The sequence below is a fragment of the Tursiops truncatus genome, chromosome 6 (assembly GCF_011762595.2).
Source record: "Tursiops truncatus isolate mTurTru1 chromosome 6, mTurTru1.mat.Y, whole genome shotgun sequence".
Taxonomy (NCBI): domain Eukaryota; kingdom Metazoa; phylum Chordata; class Mammalia; order Artiodactyla; family Delphinidae; genus Tursiops; species Tursiops truncatus.
This window is the reverse complement of record NC_047039.1, coordinates 77,999,987-78,017,062: the sequence shown is the minus strand read 5'-3', so window position 1 is coordinate 78,017,062 and position 17,076 is coordinate 77,999,987. Positions and strand designations below refer to the sequence as shown.

The following is a 17,076-nucleotide window of genomic DNA, read 5'->3' as shown; positions in this document are numbered from 1 at the left end:
TCTTTGGGATGCTAATGCATTACACTCAGTCTCTTGGCCCAGGTGGCCCAGGTTTGGTGAGGAGGACATGGCAAAGATGCAAGGAAGTCCTGAGCCAGCAGGGATTACTGTAATTGAATTCCTGGGCAGCCCCTTGCTGCCTTCCAGCCCAGGCACATGTCTTTGCCTTTTTTCTATTTTCTGGCTTCCATAAATAATCTGCAAAGTGGACAGTTGGCGGCCAGAAAATCAATTGGCCCTTATATCTTCTCTAATTAATTTCTCATTGTCAAGCATTCACAAGGCATTTGTAGGGAATAAACTAATTCTTCTACCTGTTACGGTGCTTTTGATAGATGACAAGACATAGATTCAGGGTGGAACAAACAGGTAAAGTTCTATAGCTGAGTACACTCTATCTGGACTTCCTTTTATCTTGTGTAACTGTAGAGGACAATGTTTTCCCAAATACCATATTATTAATATAAATAATAATTTAAATATGTTATCTTTTTTTAACTCTACTTTTTTAAAACTGCATTTGTGTTGTGTGACAGAAACAAACTGTGGATATTATAAGTAAATAGAAAATAGGGATGACAAAATGAAAAGTAAAATCATAAAGTACATGAGCATTCCTAAGACTTTGAAACATGCATGTGAGGAGACCAGCAGACACATATATTGGGTGCTCAAGAAATATTTAATGGATGAATGGAATTTTCCAAAACAGTTCTTATTTGTATTTCTTCCTACCGTCAGCTTAGGAGATAACCTATTTGTTTTATACTTGCCAATGTTGTTCAATTCTTTTCCATTTTTTAAGAACTTAAGTGATATATTCTTACTACACACCTATGAGAATGGCTAAAATATTAAAATACCAAAATACTGAAAATACTAAATGCTGGTGAGAATGTAGAGCAACAGGAACGTCAACCATTGCTGGTGAGAATGCAAAATTGTACAGCAACACTAGAAACTGGCCTGGCAGTTTCATATAAAGTTAAACATATACTTGTAAGACTCTGCAAGCACACTCCTAAGGTATTTGCCCAAGAGGAATGAAGATTCGTGTTCATATAAAAACTCTACACAAATGCTTAGAGTAGCTCTATTCATAATCACCCTAAACTAGAAACAGCCTAAATGTGGGCTTCAGTGGGCAAGTGAATAAACAGACTGCTGCATTCATGTGATGGAATACTACTCAGCAGTATAAAGGAACAAATTTTTGATGCACATAACAAGTTGGATAATCTCAAAGGCACTATGCTGAGTGAAAGAAGCTAACCTCAAAAGACTACATACAGCATGATTTTCTCAAGGAATCAGAACTACAGTTGACCCTTGAATATGGGAATTAGGAGTGCCAACCCCCCACAAGTCAAAAATCAGAATATGACTTTAGAGTTAGCCTTCCTCATCCACAGTTTTGCATCTGCAGATTCAACCAACCTTGGATCGTGTAGTACTATAGAATTTACCATTGGAAAAAAAAATCCTATGTAAGTGGACCTGCGCAGTTCAAACCCATGTTGTTCAAGGGTCATCCGTATAGTGATGGGGAGCAGGTCAGTGGTTGCTAGGGGTTTGAGGCCAGGAGAGTGTGTGACTATAAAGTGAGAGCAATGGGGAGGTTTTTTTGGGTGTAATGAAACTGTTCTGTATCCTGACTGTGCTGATGGTTACATGAACCCACATATGTGCTATAATTTATAAAACTGTACCTCAAAAAGGAGCCAATTTTATGGTATAATAATTTTTAAAACAAAGTAAAAAAAAATACATTCTTATTGAAGACTGTTAAACAATAGGGAAACGTAAAAGTCAAATGGAGTCTTCACTCCTCACCTCCCTAACTCATACCAGGATGTGTATCCTTTCAGAGCTATCTATGCTGTTCTCACAGGCTGAGAGTTGCTGGGAAAGACATCAACTCAGGAGCCACATGGCCTTGATTTGTCCCAGCCCCTCCACTTAACTGTAGCTTTGTGACTTTGGGCAAGTTACTTAACCTCTCTGTTTCTCATGTTTCTCTTTCTTATGTACAAAATGGTGCTTATAGCTTGTTATTTACATAACAAGCACTGTGTGAGCATTTGCCATTTTTACTATAGGAACATATGACATGCACACATAAAATAGGTTTGTATTTGTATCCTTTTGACATCTTTTGTTCATTTGACATTACATAATTAATATCTTTCCATGTCAGTATATAAAGATCTTCCCTACTTCTATGAATTGCAAGGGCTGCATAGTAGTCTATTATATATATATATGAGTTAAAATATATTTAATATTACATATTGATAAATATATATTTAATACATTCATATTAAATTTAATATTACGTATCCTATTCATAATGTAATATATTTAATAATGTTCTTATTGATGAAGGCACCCTTTTTAACTTAAACTGGTTTTTTATTTTGAAAAATTTTCTCTACCAATCGGATCCCAATGTGCTCGCAATCTTCCAGGATTTGTTCACAGCTCATAGTTCACTGCTGGTACCCTTTTCTCCCTTCTCATTCTTCTTCTTCCCCTTTCTCCTTCTTTTAAAAATCTTTTCCATAAGTTCCGTGGGCTTTTCGGGAGGCATTGGAAGTGATGTGTGTCTTCAGTCCGTCATCTTGAATCAGAAGCTCTTACCCTCCTAACATCCTTTCTTAAACCCATCCTATGAGTCAGGGGAAGTATTGAGGCAGAAGATTGCAGTGCTTAGGGAAGAAAACTGAATTTAAGTTGGGAAATTTGAGTGTGAATTCTGCTTAGCCATCCATTAGCTGGCTGAAAGTGGGCATTCACTTCTCTGGTTCTCAGTTTCAACTGTAAAGTGATATGCTTAGACTAGATTAACTCTAAAATTCTGTTACCTCCATTTACAAAATGGTAACACTAGAGCTCACAGAAATGATTTGCCAGTGGTCATCCAGGAAGTGAGATGTAGACTTGAGTCTTGAACACGTGTCTTCAGATTTCAAATCACAGCTGCACCAAGCCTGAGCAATGCCACCCCAAGAGCTAAGAGTGAAGGGGACACATCTCTCTGAGAGCCATTTCCTACCATGTGTGGACGTGGGCGTGCGTGCCCACACACAGAGGCTGTCCCAGGAGGTCGCCTCGTGGCCCTTATACGCCTGCCCTCCAGTGGACAGAGCTGTGTTCTAGAACGTTGCCTGCTCCGCCTCTCGCGGGGCGGGGGCGGGGGTGTAGCTCGGCTTTGGCCCAGCCCTGAGAAGCAGCCCTGTACAGATGGTGGTGCGGCTGCGTGCACAGTGGTCGGGCCTCCCAGCACTGGAGAGCATGGCTGAGCTCGTTCCGAACTCGCTCTGACAACATTCCTCTCCTGGCAGCCATGTAATCTCTCCTCCAGCCTTGTGCAAGCAAATGGCTTTGCCGCGGCTCCCCTCAGTCCTGGTGTAAGCAAGGTACAAGCATCAGGGCTGTGCATTTGTGTACATTTCCCTTATTTGGATCTTTCCACAAGGCCTTCTCTAGATGTCCATTTCCTCCTTCCTTTCCATGGATTCCCCTTTGGGTTGTATGAACACGGTTTTTCTTTTTAGTCAATATTAGGATTATTTTTAAAAACTTGCAGCAAAACCCCCCAACTCCTCTAAACACACAAGCCAACAGAAAATCAAACCAGCAAACAGATGCATCTTGCAAATCCATTAAAAGTGCTTCTTCAACACAATCACATCAGCTTCTAGTTAGGGGATGGTTTACTTTTTTCTTACACGGTTTAAGAATTGAGTGTTCGTCTATTGCCACACACCTTTAACTTCTTTAGAATATGAGCTTCTGGAATTCTGATTTGTAACTTCATTCTTTCTGGCCTACTTCTTCCTTCTCCATTACCTGGTTCTGTCCATTCCCTGAGTCTTATGCAATTATACCATCTGGCCGACCTTTTGGTTACTCCAGACCAGCTGTTCTCAACTCTGGCTGCACGTTAGAATCACTTGGGGATTTAATTTGTCTTTGTTGGATTCTAGGTGTGCATATATTTAAACATACCTTAAGTGACTTGTACGTAGAGAGGGGTAAGAAATGGATAACATTTGTGAAATGGGATCAACTCCTTCCTTTTTCTACCTACCTAATCTAGCTTTTTCCTCTTGGTGATTCTCAGAAAATAGGAGGTTCCCTTGGGCAGTTGTTGGCTTTCAAGCCTTTGATCCGACAATGCATTCATAACTCTCTGGGAGTGTGGTACCCACCCTATGGGCTTATAGTCACTCTTAGAGGTCACAGGATGAACACGAGGTACAGCATGATTTTTCACTTGCTTTTAAATTTTCTCTATATCACTCTTTCAGTCATAGTTTAGAAACAGTAGATGAATTATGTAGGATTTTTAGACTCCTCAATAAAAGGAGAAGGGGAAAGGGAGCTCTAGGTTGAAGAAATTTGCATAGAAAGAAAGTATGCCCCAGTCACTGCAGGTTTCAAAATATGTGATATCAGTATTTGAAATGTTTTTGAGTCTGGTTCTTTTTAAAATACTTAGGGGCATCCTGGCTATAAAGACACAAGGCATTTTGCACAGGTTGTATGTTTAAGCTCATGGGAAGAGAGTCATAAAGTACATCTTCCATATCCACCTTCTGTTGGGTATTGAGAAAACTCTTTTCTCTTCATCTAAGCACCTGTGTTGAATTTGGTAGCTGTGGTGTTTGGACTGATTCAGCAGTAATTAATCTCCAGGCTAATTATGAGCTCTGTTGTCATTTTGCTAGATATAATTAAACTGCATAGCTGGAGAAAGTTGGGGAACTATGGTTTCCAAGAAAACTCTTCCCTGTAACTTGGCAAGGAGCTCAAGAGTGACAACATAATCAGCCAATTAAATATAAGCTGGAAGCCTGATGTCCTTCAGGATGAGTTTACGTGAAGAAGACAAATGTATGTTCACAAGAGGCACCTGCTGTTTTCCTGCTGCCTTTTTGGAAAGAGCTTGGAGTATTCTAGAGGTTTTCTCTCATTAATCCTTTTGATAGCTTTATTAAACAGGAAGCAGAACAAACATTTTAGTCCCTTTCAAACAGATGAGATGATTAACATCGTGAAGGTCAACTGTCTTGTCAAAGAGCATAGTGACCATGGGTCAGAAGAAATTTCAGTAATGTATTTCCTTTAAAAATGTGATGATTGTCTACATAGATTCCTATAGCAACCATCAAATACATGATTATCCTAGCATAAAGATATGAATTGGTGAATAAATTCTTTAAGTCTTTTGGGGCCAAGGTTCTGTTCCATTTTTTTAGTCTAGGGTAAGGAGGTACAGACCCTAACAAAGGTGGGTGTTGCTGAATCACACTGGCCTTGGCCTTGCTCAGAAGGGCCACTTTGAAGAGATGAGGAAGAAGGTACATCTGGTCCATATTTCCATAAAGATCAGCCCTGGTGACCTGTTTGGCAAATAAGTTGCAGGCTTCCAATGCCTGACATAGGTGGAAAGACATATCGTACTTTGTTATTTTAAATAGGTTTTAATGCTTTACTAGATCTCTGAGCAGACTCTTTACCTTGTGTGCACAGAATACATGGTCAAGGAGAAAGCATTGAAAGCATGGGACAGCTACTCTCGTTGCTGTGTTTCCAAAAGCATATGTGGGTGTGTATATGGGCTCCACCAGTGATACTCAAGAACTCAGGATGATTTGGGGAGGTACATTGACTCATATAGGTAGAGCTTTATATTGTTGGATATTTTTTCATAGTTTTATTTATGGCAAGGGATTTCCATTTAAAAGAGTAAGGAATAAAAATTTCCTTTTGAAAATTTATCAAAGGAAAACTGTGACCCATATAATTGTTAAATAAATAATGATATGGGTAATGTGTGGGTAGAGGCACAATTATGAAGGTGGCACTCGAATGACCAAGGTTTAGGTCACAGGGGCCTCTATCCATTCTCTCCTACTCCTGGTAAGAGATTTATCTTCTTGATTCCTTTGCCTCAATAGTAATTCCATTTTGTTAAAGGTGGGTCAGATAAGAAAACTAATGTGTTGTACCATTAAGTCACAAATATGTGTTCCGTTGCTATTGCAATAATGAAAAAATAAGGAAAACCACACTCAAACTCTGCCTTGAGTCTCCGAATTAATTTTAGTGCCCAGTCATTTGACTAACAAAAGTTTGGGTCTTACAAACATATGACTTAGTGCCTATAATAATCACAGATTATGATTATTCCCCGAGAGTGTTTATTCTTTCCCTGCTATGCTGTAAACAAACAGACATGATAAAAAATCTGTTTCTTCCTAACCAGGGACAAACTAAATGGCAAGAGATCCAGGCTTTGCATATTGACTTTGGCTTTGGAAAAATAAGGGAAACTCTAAAGGACGATATCCCAGTCCACATTTCCTGACACACACAACACGGATAATCTCACTTACCTTGTGCTAAGTGAAAGAAGCCAAACTCAAAATGTTACATACTTGTTGATTACATTTATATGACTTTCTGGACAAAGTAAAACTATGGGGACAGAAAACTTATTAGTGATTGTCAGGGGGCTAGAGGTTGACTTCCAAGGGGCAGGGAAAAATTTTCAGGATGCTGAAACTATTCTCTATCTTCATTATGGTGGAGGTTGTAAGACTATATCCATTTGTCAAAACTCTTAGAACTGTACTCTAGAAAGGGTGAATTCTACTGGCTGTAAATTATCTCAACAAACCTGACCGAAGAACAAATAAATGTTCTTAGTGTTCCATAAGAAGAATTACAAGTAAAATATGAAATAATAGTCAAACCAAAACGAAAAGCCACAAATACCTGCAAACCATTTCTTGAGGGTGGAGAAAGTTAGTCTCAACTTTCAAATTGATTTACCTTGATAGACAGCCTCTTAATCTGTATGTCTAGAGTGAAAATATCAAGTGTATCCTTTTATACAAACTGTTTCTATTCAATCATTTTTTTTTTGTTCACGACTAGATTCATTTCAGCCCTACTGCTCCTCATGGTTTGAACAATTTATCATGGCAAATCGTGCTTTCTCTGGTCGGGTATTATATCAGTAAATCGCTGTTAATGATTGCCCTGTAGCAGTTTTTTTCATATAAAACACACTCTACCTTTGGTACAATTAGGGAATGCCTAAGAGTGGAAATGATGGAGAAATTAGGAACATATAAACTTTTGGAGATAACGTACTCTGAATTAGTTCGGAGTGGCCAACTTTTAAAATAGTGTGATCGGGTACAGATAAGGTTTGTAGCCCCTCTTACCTTGCATGTCCCCCTGTCCCCGTGCTTATGAGATTGTATGGAAAATTTTGGCTCACCTGGGTGTCTTCAGTCTGTGAGTTCCTTAGGAGCAAGAGACATATTCATTTTTGTATCCTATTTCCTAGCACAGTGCTTGTAGGAACTAAAAATTACTTCTGAATGAATAAGTGAAAAGTTATGCCTTTCTAATTATCTTAAATGAATCATTTCCAAGTAAAAACGGACTTTCGCAAGGAGTTGGGCAAGTGGCACGAATTCTGACATGCCAGGATGGACACGTGAGGCCATTTGTCTGTGATACTGTAGGTGTAGCTTTTCTTGGAGGCATGTGGCTGGACTTGAAGTCTTCTTGAAACTTGTTCTAGTTGCTGGTTAAAGTAAGAACTACTCAAAGCTTTTAATGCATTAATTAAAATTTGTTTAAAGTAGTATAATAATGAAAATTAAGTCATTTAAGAAAAAAAACGGATGCATTTTTAAAGGTTCCTCTGCCTTGCAAATATAATGAATTATCAAAGGTTACATGTATTTTATAGACACTGTTTTTATAGCACTAATTGACTTTCTTTTGAAGCACTGGTATATTGTTGCCAATTCAGATCATTCCATAGTTCAAATAAGAGGTCCCTTTTCCTCATGGCTTTTTAGGGAAGTCTTTGAAAGTAATACATGAAAATCTGATTAATATATAGTCTAGTTTCCATAATTGTATCTGTTGTGATTCAAGGACTGATTTAAGATTTCTATTTCATTTCATTTTTCTTGTTTTGTGGCAATCACAGACAGTTAGCCATGTTCACCTTCTGATACCTATGACACAATTTTCATATCACAGAAGGCAGAACTCACCTTACCAAGCCCTCAGGATTGTTTACTGATTATAGACTCAGTTAATTCTTCTCAAACAGTGCAAACAGTCAAGGTCAGCTCCTTTTTGTTGATTTATTTCCAAGAGGCCTCGTAGGATACTGCCCACCTCTGTAGCTCCATTTCACAATTTATCTTGGCTGTGTTTCCCTTCACACATCGTATTTATCATCATTTCACTTATCCCAGACTTACTAATCAATACATCAATTAACAAATATTTGCTGAGTTCTTTTTGTGGTGGCACATGATATTTATCTTGCCCAGGAGACTTTCCTATGGTAACTACACTTAGGTTTCCCTTTGGGGCATCTCTCCCTACAGCTCTCAGTTATGTGCTGCTTCAGCACGAGCTCCAGCAGTGGGCACATGACTCAGACTGGCCAATCAGTGTACTCCATTTCTCTGGCCCCAGTGACTTGTGTGGTGATGGGCACACGACATAAGACAGTCCATTAGGAATGAATTCCATGACTTTCGACTAATGGGAAGAGAAGCTTTCTTTCTCCCAGGGTTACTAACCAGGTGCAGTATTTCTGGGGCTATCTTTTTTTTTTTTTTTTTTTTTTTTTTTGCGGTACACGGGCTTTTCACTGCCGTGGCCTCTCCTGTTGCGGGGCACAGGCTCCCAACGTGCAGGTTCAGCGGCCATGGCTCATGGGCTCAGCCGCTCCGCGGCATGTGGGATTCTCCCGGACCGGGGCACGAACCCGTGTCCCCTGCCTCGGCAGGCGGACTCTCAACCACTGTGCCACCAGGGAAGCCTCTGGGGCTATCTTTAATCCCACTATTAGAGGATCTTTGAAGAATGAAGCCAATATAGAGAAAAACAGACCCAAGGAATGGAGGAAGAAATTCTTATGTCCTCTTTAAAAAGCCTGATCCGGGCTTCCCTGGTGGCGCAGTTGTTGAGAGTCCGCCTGCCGATGCAGGGGACACGGGTTCGTGCCCCAGTCCGGGAGGATCCCACATGCCGTGGAGTGGCTGGGCCCGTGAACCATGGCCGCTGAGCCTGTGCGTCCGGAGCCTGTGCTCCGCAACGGGAGAGGCCACAACAGTGAGAAGCCCGCGTACCAAAAAAAACCCAAAGACAAACAAAAAAGCCTGATCCAATTGTGCCTGAAGCTGATATCAGGCTACACGTGTACCTTACGATATACACTATTTCTGCCCTTCACTAAAAAGGACGACTGATTAAAATACTCACATGTGCAAAGATTCTGAAAAATAGAAATTTCTGGTTTCCAAGGGTTTACAGTAGATCAGAAAGAATAAAATATAATCATAACAAGTTAGCATTACTCTTCAAAAGTATGCTATTTTTTCTCTCTATCCTTGAAATTACATCAGGATTGTTTGCATATATTCCTTTCTTCAAAGATAGATTGCCAAGAAGAGAGCCTGGTCTTCCGTTCACCTTTTTCTTAATATCTAGCAAAGTGCTTGTACATGGAAAATATTCAATAAATTTTTACTGAATTTATCTGAAAAGGCAACTAATGGTACTCAGGGGTTTATGGTAAATGCCAAATGAGTAGTTTAGATCATGACACCCTATTGTTTTATGTTAAATCGCATTTTTTGTCCTCTGGGCCAGGTCTTCTTTCAGATTGCTACCACTAGATGATTTGTGTTTTGTTTTGCTTTCTTGAGCAAAGCCATGGCTCAATACTAGACAGAGGCAGCTATGTGGGGATAGAAGGGGAATTGAGAAAGCCTCCAGGGATTTATGTTTTACAAGGAATATGCTCCATTATCAAAATAGTGTTAAATTATCTTGTTCACTTATCAACTTTACATTGATAAACCATAAAATTTTAATTTTAATTTTTTTTTTTTTTTTTTTTTTTTTTGTGGTGCACGGGCCTCTCACTGTTGTGGCCTCTCCTGTTACGGAGCACAGGCTCCGGACATGGAGGCTCAGCGGCCATGGCTCACGGGCCCAGCCACTCCGCGGCATGTGGGATCCTCCCTGACCGGGGCACGAACCCGTGTCCCCTGCCTTGCAGGCGGACTCTCAACCGCTGCGCCACCAGGGAAGCCCAAAATTTTAATTTTAATGAGGAAAAGAGAGAGGAAAATTCACTCCCAATAATCAAAAGTATATGCAATAATACTAGTATCTTGATCATAATCATTGTTTTTGACCTTTCCTAGCTCAAATAACTCAGCTACTTTTACATAGTTGCAGTGTAGAACCATTTTGTCACTAGTTAATTAGAACCAAATGTCCTGACAAGGTCTGATTCTTTCTTTATTCTCAGAGCTGTGAATCTTTTTTCTTCCTGGACACAACTAAAGTGAACTTCGTTCCTGTCTGATATTTCTCCAGCTTCAAAAGTGGAAGCACCTGAAGCTACTTTGTTGAAGGTAAGTGAACTAGATATCTGCAGTGAATATTTGTTTCTTTTAAATTTTAATCGATACAGGCATGAATGATCTTATTATATGAGGATGCATATAAAACAATGCTCAAAACAATGCTTTTATTACAGTAGCTAAGATTCACAGAAGGAACTGAAAATGCATGAGTGATATTCAACACCTGTATCTTTTTCTCTTGGGTTATATCGTTCTATAGGATGAAATAATGATGGTTAAAGTTTAATAATTCCTTTCTATGTTTTTTTAACAACTTTATTGGAGTATAATTGCTTCACAATGGTGTGCTAGTTTCTGCTCGATAACAAAGTGAATCAGCTATACATACACATATATCCTCATATCTCCTCCCTCTTGCGTCTCCCTCCCACCCTCCCTTGCCCACCCCTCTAGGTGGTCACAAAGCACCGAGCTGATCTCCCTGTGCTATGCATCTGCTTCCCACTAGCTATCTATTTTACATTTGATAGTGTATATATGTCCATGTCACTCTCTCACTTCGTCCCAGCTTACCCTTCCCACTCCCTGTGTCCTCAAGTCCATTCTCTATGTCTGCATCTTTATTCCTGTCCTGCCCTTAGGTTCATCAGAACCATTTTTTTTTTTTAGATTCCATATATATGTGTTAGCATACGGTATTCGTTTTTCTCTTTCTGACTTACTTCACTCTGTATGACAGACTCTAGGTCCATCCACCTCACTACAAATAACTCAATTTCGTTTCTTTTTATGGCTGAGTAATATTCCATTGTATATATGTGCCACATCTTTATCCATTCATCTGTCAGTGGACACTTAGGTAGCTTCCATGTCCTGGCTATTGTAAATAGACCTGCAATGAACGTCGTGGTACGTGACTCTTTTTGAATTATGGTTTTCTCAGGGTATATGCCCAGTAGTGGGATTGCTGGGCCATATGGCAGTTCTATTTTTAGTTAAGGAACCTCCATACTGTTCTGCATAGCGGCTGTATCAATTTACACTCCCACCAACAGTGCAAGAAGGTTCCCTTTTCTCCACACCCTCTCCAGCATTTATTTTTTCTAGATTTTTTGATGATGGCCACTCTGACTGGTGTGAGGTGATACGTCATTGTAGTTTTGATTTGCATTTCTCTAATGATTAGTGATGTTGAGCATCCTTTCATGTGTGTGTTGGCTATCTGTATATCTTCTTTGGAGAGATGTCTATTTAGGTCTTCTGCTCATTTTTGGATGGGGTTGTTTTTTTGATATTGAGCTGTATGAGCTACTTGTAAACTTTGGAGATTAATCCTTTGTCAGTTGCTTCAAATATTTGCAAATATTTTGCAAATATTTTCTCCCATTCTGAGGGTTGTCTTTTCATCTTGTTTATGGTTTCCTTTGCTGTGTAAAAGCTTTTAAGTTTCGGTAGGTCCCATTTGTTTATTTTTGTTTTTATTTCCATTTGTCTAGGAGGTGGATCAAAAAGGATCTTGCTGTGATTTATGTCATAGAGTGTTCTGCCTAGGTTTCCCCCCCTTTCTGTGGTTTTATTAGATAAGTAACATCATAGGTTTTTCACGAGACGGACCCCTGAAATAAGTTTGAATCTCAGCACCACCATTTGCCAGAGCTGTTAATTGTAGACAAGTCACTTACCTTTTCCAGCCTGTTTTCTCATTTGTTCCTCATGGTGTTGCTGTGAGGACCAAGTATTCTAATGTATATGAGGTCAAAGGCCAATGGTAGTAGTAGCAGTAGTTACAAATTAGCTGGAGCAGTAATTCTGTACAAGCTTTCCCTATATCCTCCCTAGGAAACTTGATGTAAAGGCAATTCCATTTTTCCCCAATGTTGAATGGGCCGTATGGCTGGCTAGGGCCCCTCTTTCTTCACGTTCCACCTGTGTCCCTCAGGGATGCGTATGCGGTTGAACTGGTATCCTTCCAGGATGGAGGGAAACTGTTCTTTCGTTCAGGGTACACCTCTAGGAAACATGAGAATGAAAAATAATAAAAAAGAACCAGCCCAAAATGCTGTCAAATTGTGAGTACAAAACTAATGTTGGTTTTCATGTAGCTGAATTTTTTGTTAAAGGAATTAAATTCGAACAAAACTAGCTTTGGTCAAAGAAGTTGACCCAATTTCATACAAGAAATAAGGATGTTACTGGGAATTGAACAGTTTATTGCTAGAATAATAAAGACAACAAGAAGAAGAATTTTGGTCTCTTTTGTTCTCTCTTGAATCCCAGCTACTAAAGTTGTGCCTGGACTATTAGAGGTGCTCAATATATAATTATTGAATAAAGGAGTGAATGCTGCTAAAAAAAATAAAATAACAGGTGGACTTGGGCTGAATTTTAAGCATTGATAAATGTGGCCATGTAAAATAAACTAGATAGCAGCAACATAGTTAAGCCAGGAAGCTGAAATTCCTCTTCTCTGAAGATCTCTAAGAGTAGGTTCAACTCCTATTTCTCCAAGATCCTGTCAGTTTACCTTTTGCAAAGAGGATAGGCCAGATATATTCTGAGGTTGAAAGGCTCTGGAACTCTCATGGAAAGTTCCATATATGCGTGAAAGGTCTTTTCTCACCTTGGAACTTGGAGAGCTTTGCCAGGCACCACAAATATTTATCCACAGTTAGTCTTTTACCCCCAATCATGCCTTAAGACAGATTTTCCTGCTACAGATCCATTTTGCTTCTGACACTGTTTTGTTGCAAGCCACCTGTTACCTGTGTGTGCAGGTGATAACGACCCCAGTGATATTTATTCATAGTTCACTTTTCCTTCACAGAAAGCAAGAAACACTTCCTCATTAGTATCTGGGCCGTATGTAAATAGCTGAATGACATTGTTGCTTTCTGTCCGCAAAGGAGAGAAATTTTGCTCAAGGTTTCACAGATAATACTGATTTTTTTGTGTCCCAGATCATGTTCAGGATATCATCATACATTGTGGTTCTACTTTCCTTTGGAAAATGGTCAAAGTACTTATTTCCTTTATGTGAATAACGCTTTATTCATTTAAACTCCTAATATGAAACAAGAATATTAAGATTTCATGGAAATTTTGGGTAGAAAACAGTGCTCATTTTATAAGCAATTGGAAATCAAATGGTAATTATTTTGAGAAAGAACTTTCTTATTAACATGGTGGGCTACTGACAATTGTTTAGGATAAGGTAACTAATTTAATAATTAAGTGACTATATTTGTTGCCAAAGTCTCTGAAAATGGACAGGTTTCTTGTTAAATGGTCTAATGTATATGAAGCCAAAGCACAATTTTTGTTGCTTTTCTTGTTTGGTTACTTAATAGGTACAGTACCAGAAATAAACCACAGCCTAGAAGCCCCCATCATAGCTAGAATACATCTCAGGAAGACATAATTGGAAGATAAGTTTGAACCAATGAAACCCACAGAGCAGAAAGATACTATTACAGGTTTAAAGATCATACATCTTATATACCTTATGATAAAGTTGATGAATCTGAAGGACCCAGATCGCTAAAAACCAATTTAGTTACATTGCATATGTAAAGAAAAGACAATGGGTCTAGTGAAACTAAGATGACTAACATAGCAAAAGACTTCAGTGCTCTCTACTTTGCTTTGAAGGTATAATTTATGAAGATGCTTTAAGGTCATATGTAATACAAATGACAGTATTTCTAGAGGTGTATTTGTTCTCTGTAGGATTCATGAGTAATAATGCCTGGAGCACTCCAACAAAGGTAGTTGCATGAATTAATGGAGCAATCTGGGCATCAGTCCAATAAAAATGTTGGCTGAATGCTTCCTTGGGGGGAAAAGATATTGAGAACAGGATAGTTATAAGCAATTGATGCTGGTTAAATAGAACATCTTCCTTCCATCTTTTCAGCTCGCTTCTGAACTAGGTCAGCTGTGTGCCTTTGAGAGAGGAAGAAGACTTTAAGGGGCAAGTTTACTTTAATGCAAAGAGTCAATTTTCAAGTAACTAACTTCTTTTTGGGTAGACTGAGCTGAGTATGAAAACCCAGGCTTACTAGCAAGCCCTTAGTTATAAAGTCTCTGCATTTAATGCTGATATCTCAGATTTATGCTGCCCACTTCCTATAAGATCAAAGTACAATATGTAATTCTCAATTTCAGTGCAACTACATATTTGAATAAATTTATTTTGTGTTGGGAACAGTGGGAAGAAATGGGAGTCAGTTAACTAGGTCTAATAGGAAGAGTTCCCTTCTCTCTTGGCTTGAGGTCTTCCATGGGGACATAAAGAAATAAAAACTCTAGGCTCATAAGAACCTCTGTGTCCCACTTGCCAATCAAAAATAGAAGGCAACTGGATGTCTTTAAGTGATTGGTAATGGGCATGGAAGAAAAGAGCATGCTATGGAATAGTTGAGCTGGGTGGAGTGTCACATGCTTTTTAGAATTCGTCTGAAGGTCACTCTCTCCATTTATAGCCATGGAATGGATGGAGACCAAATTCAGTGTCAGAATGTTTTAAATCCACCCTTATTCTATAACTTTCTAGCCATGTTACTCAGGGCAGGTGGCTTAACTTCTCTGAGGAGAAGTTTAACTTCTTTAATTTACACAATTGGAAAAATAAAACTCTCCTCTGTGTCTTACAATCATTTCCTGAGACGCTATTGAAATAATGTATGCAGATGTGTTTTGCTGGTTGTGGAGAACTATGCCATTGTGAAGTGTGGACATTATTATCCTCTCTAATGGAAAGCTCCCTGAGGGTTTATACCGTTCATAAACCTCTTCCAGCTGCCTACTTTATTTCCCAAACCCTCCTCCTTTGGCTCTTCCTTCTTTTTGTTCTAATTACATCCAGGAGGACAACTCCATTAGGAATTAATGAGCTTTAGTACCTTCATTTGCCATCTGCTCCCCTCCCCCTTTTAACAAATGAAGGTGTGTCTCAGCCTCAAGACCTTATGTTGACTGTAGCCAGGCAGATGCGAGTGATTCAGATGAGAAAGATTCTTTATTCCGTGGTACCAAGGTCACATTTGGATTTGGTGCTGCCTTTGGAAGCCAGATGGCGACTAGAAGGTGAGAAGAGCCTCTGTTTAGAGCCCTGCTATGGAACACACTGGCCCCACTGGCATTCATTTATTCAAGCAGGCATTTATTCATTCAATTAACATTTACTGTGTCTGTTATGTGCCACTGTGCTAGGTGGCAAGGATATAAAGTTGAATAAGATGGACTCTTTTCCTTAAATTGCTCACAGCCTACTGGAGGAGATAAATACATGTATTCAGGTAACTGTAGTGCAATATTTGGTGTGCTCTAATAGTGCTATAGCACTGAGTCTAGGTTCAGATATGGGGAAAGTTAGGAGAGCTGAATTGCTCTCACAATTGGGGCTTTTCAGAGAAAGGACTGTCTTCTCAGTTCCTTCCATGTCTATTAGCAAAAGGAACTGGTTTGTGGACCAGTAAGTATCTAGTTGATACCCCCCAATTGCACATCTCTCTTTTCCTTTATTCTTATATCTGCTGTGTCCCGCTTGGGAATCACCTAGGACATAGCTGCAATACTGGAAATATTTGCAAATGTAGAGAATAATAATCTCCCCATCTCTATTTATAATAACTGTGTGCCATCTATTGTTTAATGAAGAGGGTGGTAATTAGGGTCCTAATAGAAAACAGATGGCACACAAAACTGTTACAAGGGTGTGAGTACAACCGCATAGGAGGGATTGTGCAGGAATCTGGGGATAGGAGCAGCTGAGCTGAGACAATCTCTATGTCCAAAGGGAAAAAGAGAGGGATCAGTTTCAGGAACCCAGCAGAAAAAGGTCCTGTAGAATTGGTCTTCTTGAGAGGTATGGTAAACTTCAATAGAAGGTCATAGTTAGCCCACTTGGAGGCTATCTAGCAGGGAGAAAGCCAGGGAAACAAATCCCCTGACTTCACTTTCCTCCTCCCTCCCTCACATCTCTCTGATGCTCTGCATGGCCCAGACCCAGTTAGAAGTCTCAGGGGCTGGGATCCTATCAACCTCACCCTTGCAGTTCACCAGAGAAGGGTGGAGAGGGGACCTGGGAGGGCAAACAGAAGATAACCACCCAGGAGAGATCAGGATCCTTACCTGTAACATGGCCGTGTAAGAATGCAGACTTGCCCGCTCCCAAAAGTTATGTTAATTATGTATGTGTATATATATATATATATGTGTGTGTGTGTGTGTGTGTATAACATAACTTTTTGTGCACATATATTTTATTATGCCTATATATATACACATATATATGCACATATATACATGTGTGTTTTCTTAAAATAATAGCACAGAAGTTCTGTACAGTAAGTCCCCTACATGCAAACCTTCAAGTTGTGAACTTTCAAAGATGCAAACATGCATTCGCATGTCCAATCACGTAAGTTCAAGTGTCTGGTGTAAATTGTCACGTGTGTGCATCTTCTGCAGGTGGTTGTGCTTTTGTGTACTTTACAGAACTGTATAGAGTACAGTAGTACAGTATCTTTATTTCAAGCCCAGGATGTCCAGAAGCAAGCGTAAAAGCATAGGTAATGTAGCTGGTACTACTGTACTTTTCAGAGTACCGTACTGTAAGATTAAAAACGTTTTCTTTATTTTTCCT

The 17,076-nt window shown here is 39.4% G+C and overlaps 1 protein-coding gene across 1 annotated transcript in view; it reads left to right on the top strand.

Moving 5' to 3' along the window:
- LOC109552404 (uncharacterized) overlaps positions 1 to 17,076 on the top strand; it is a 341,732-nt gene that overhangs the window by 98,754 nt on the left and 225,902 nt on the right. The window contains exon 10 of the mRNA XM_073806936.1: positions 10,373 to 10,478. The gene's annotated coding sequence lies outside the window, so the exon portion shown is untranslated. The remainder of the gene's footprint in view (positions 1 to 10,372; positions 10,479 to 17,076) is intronic.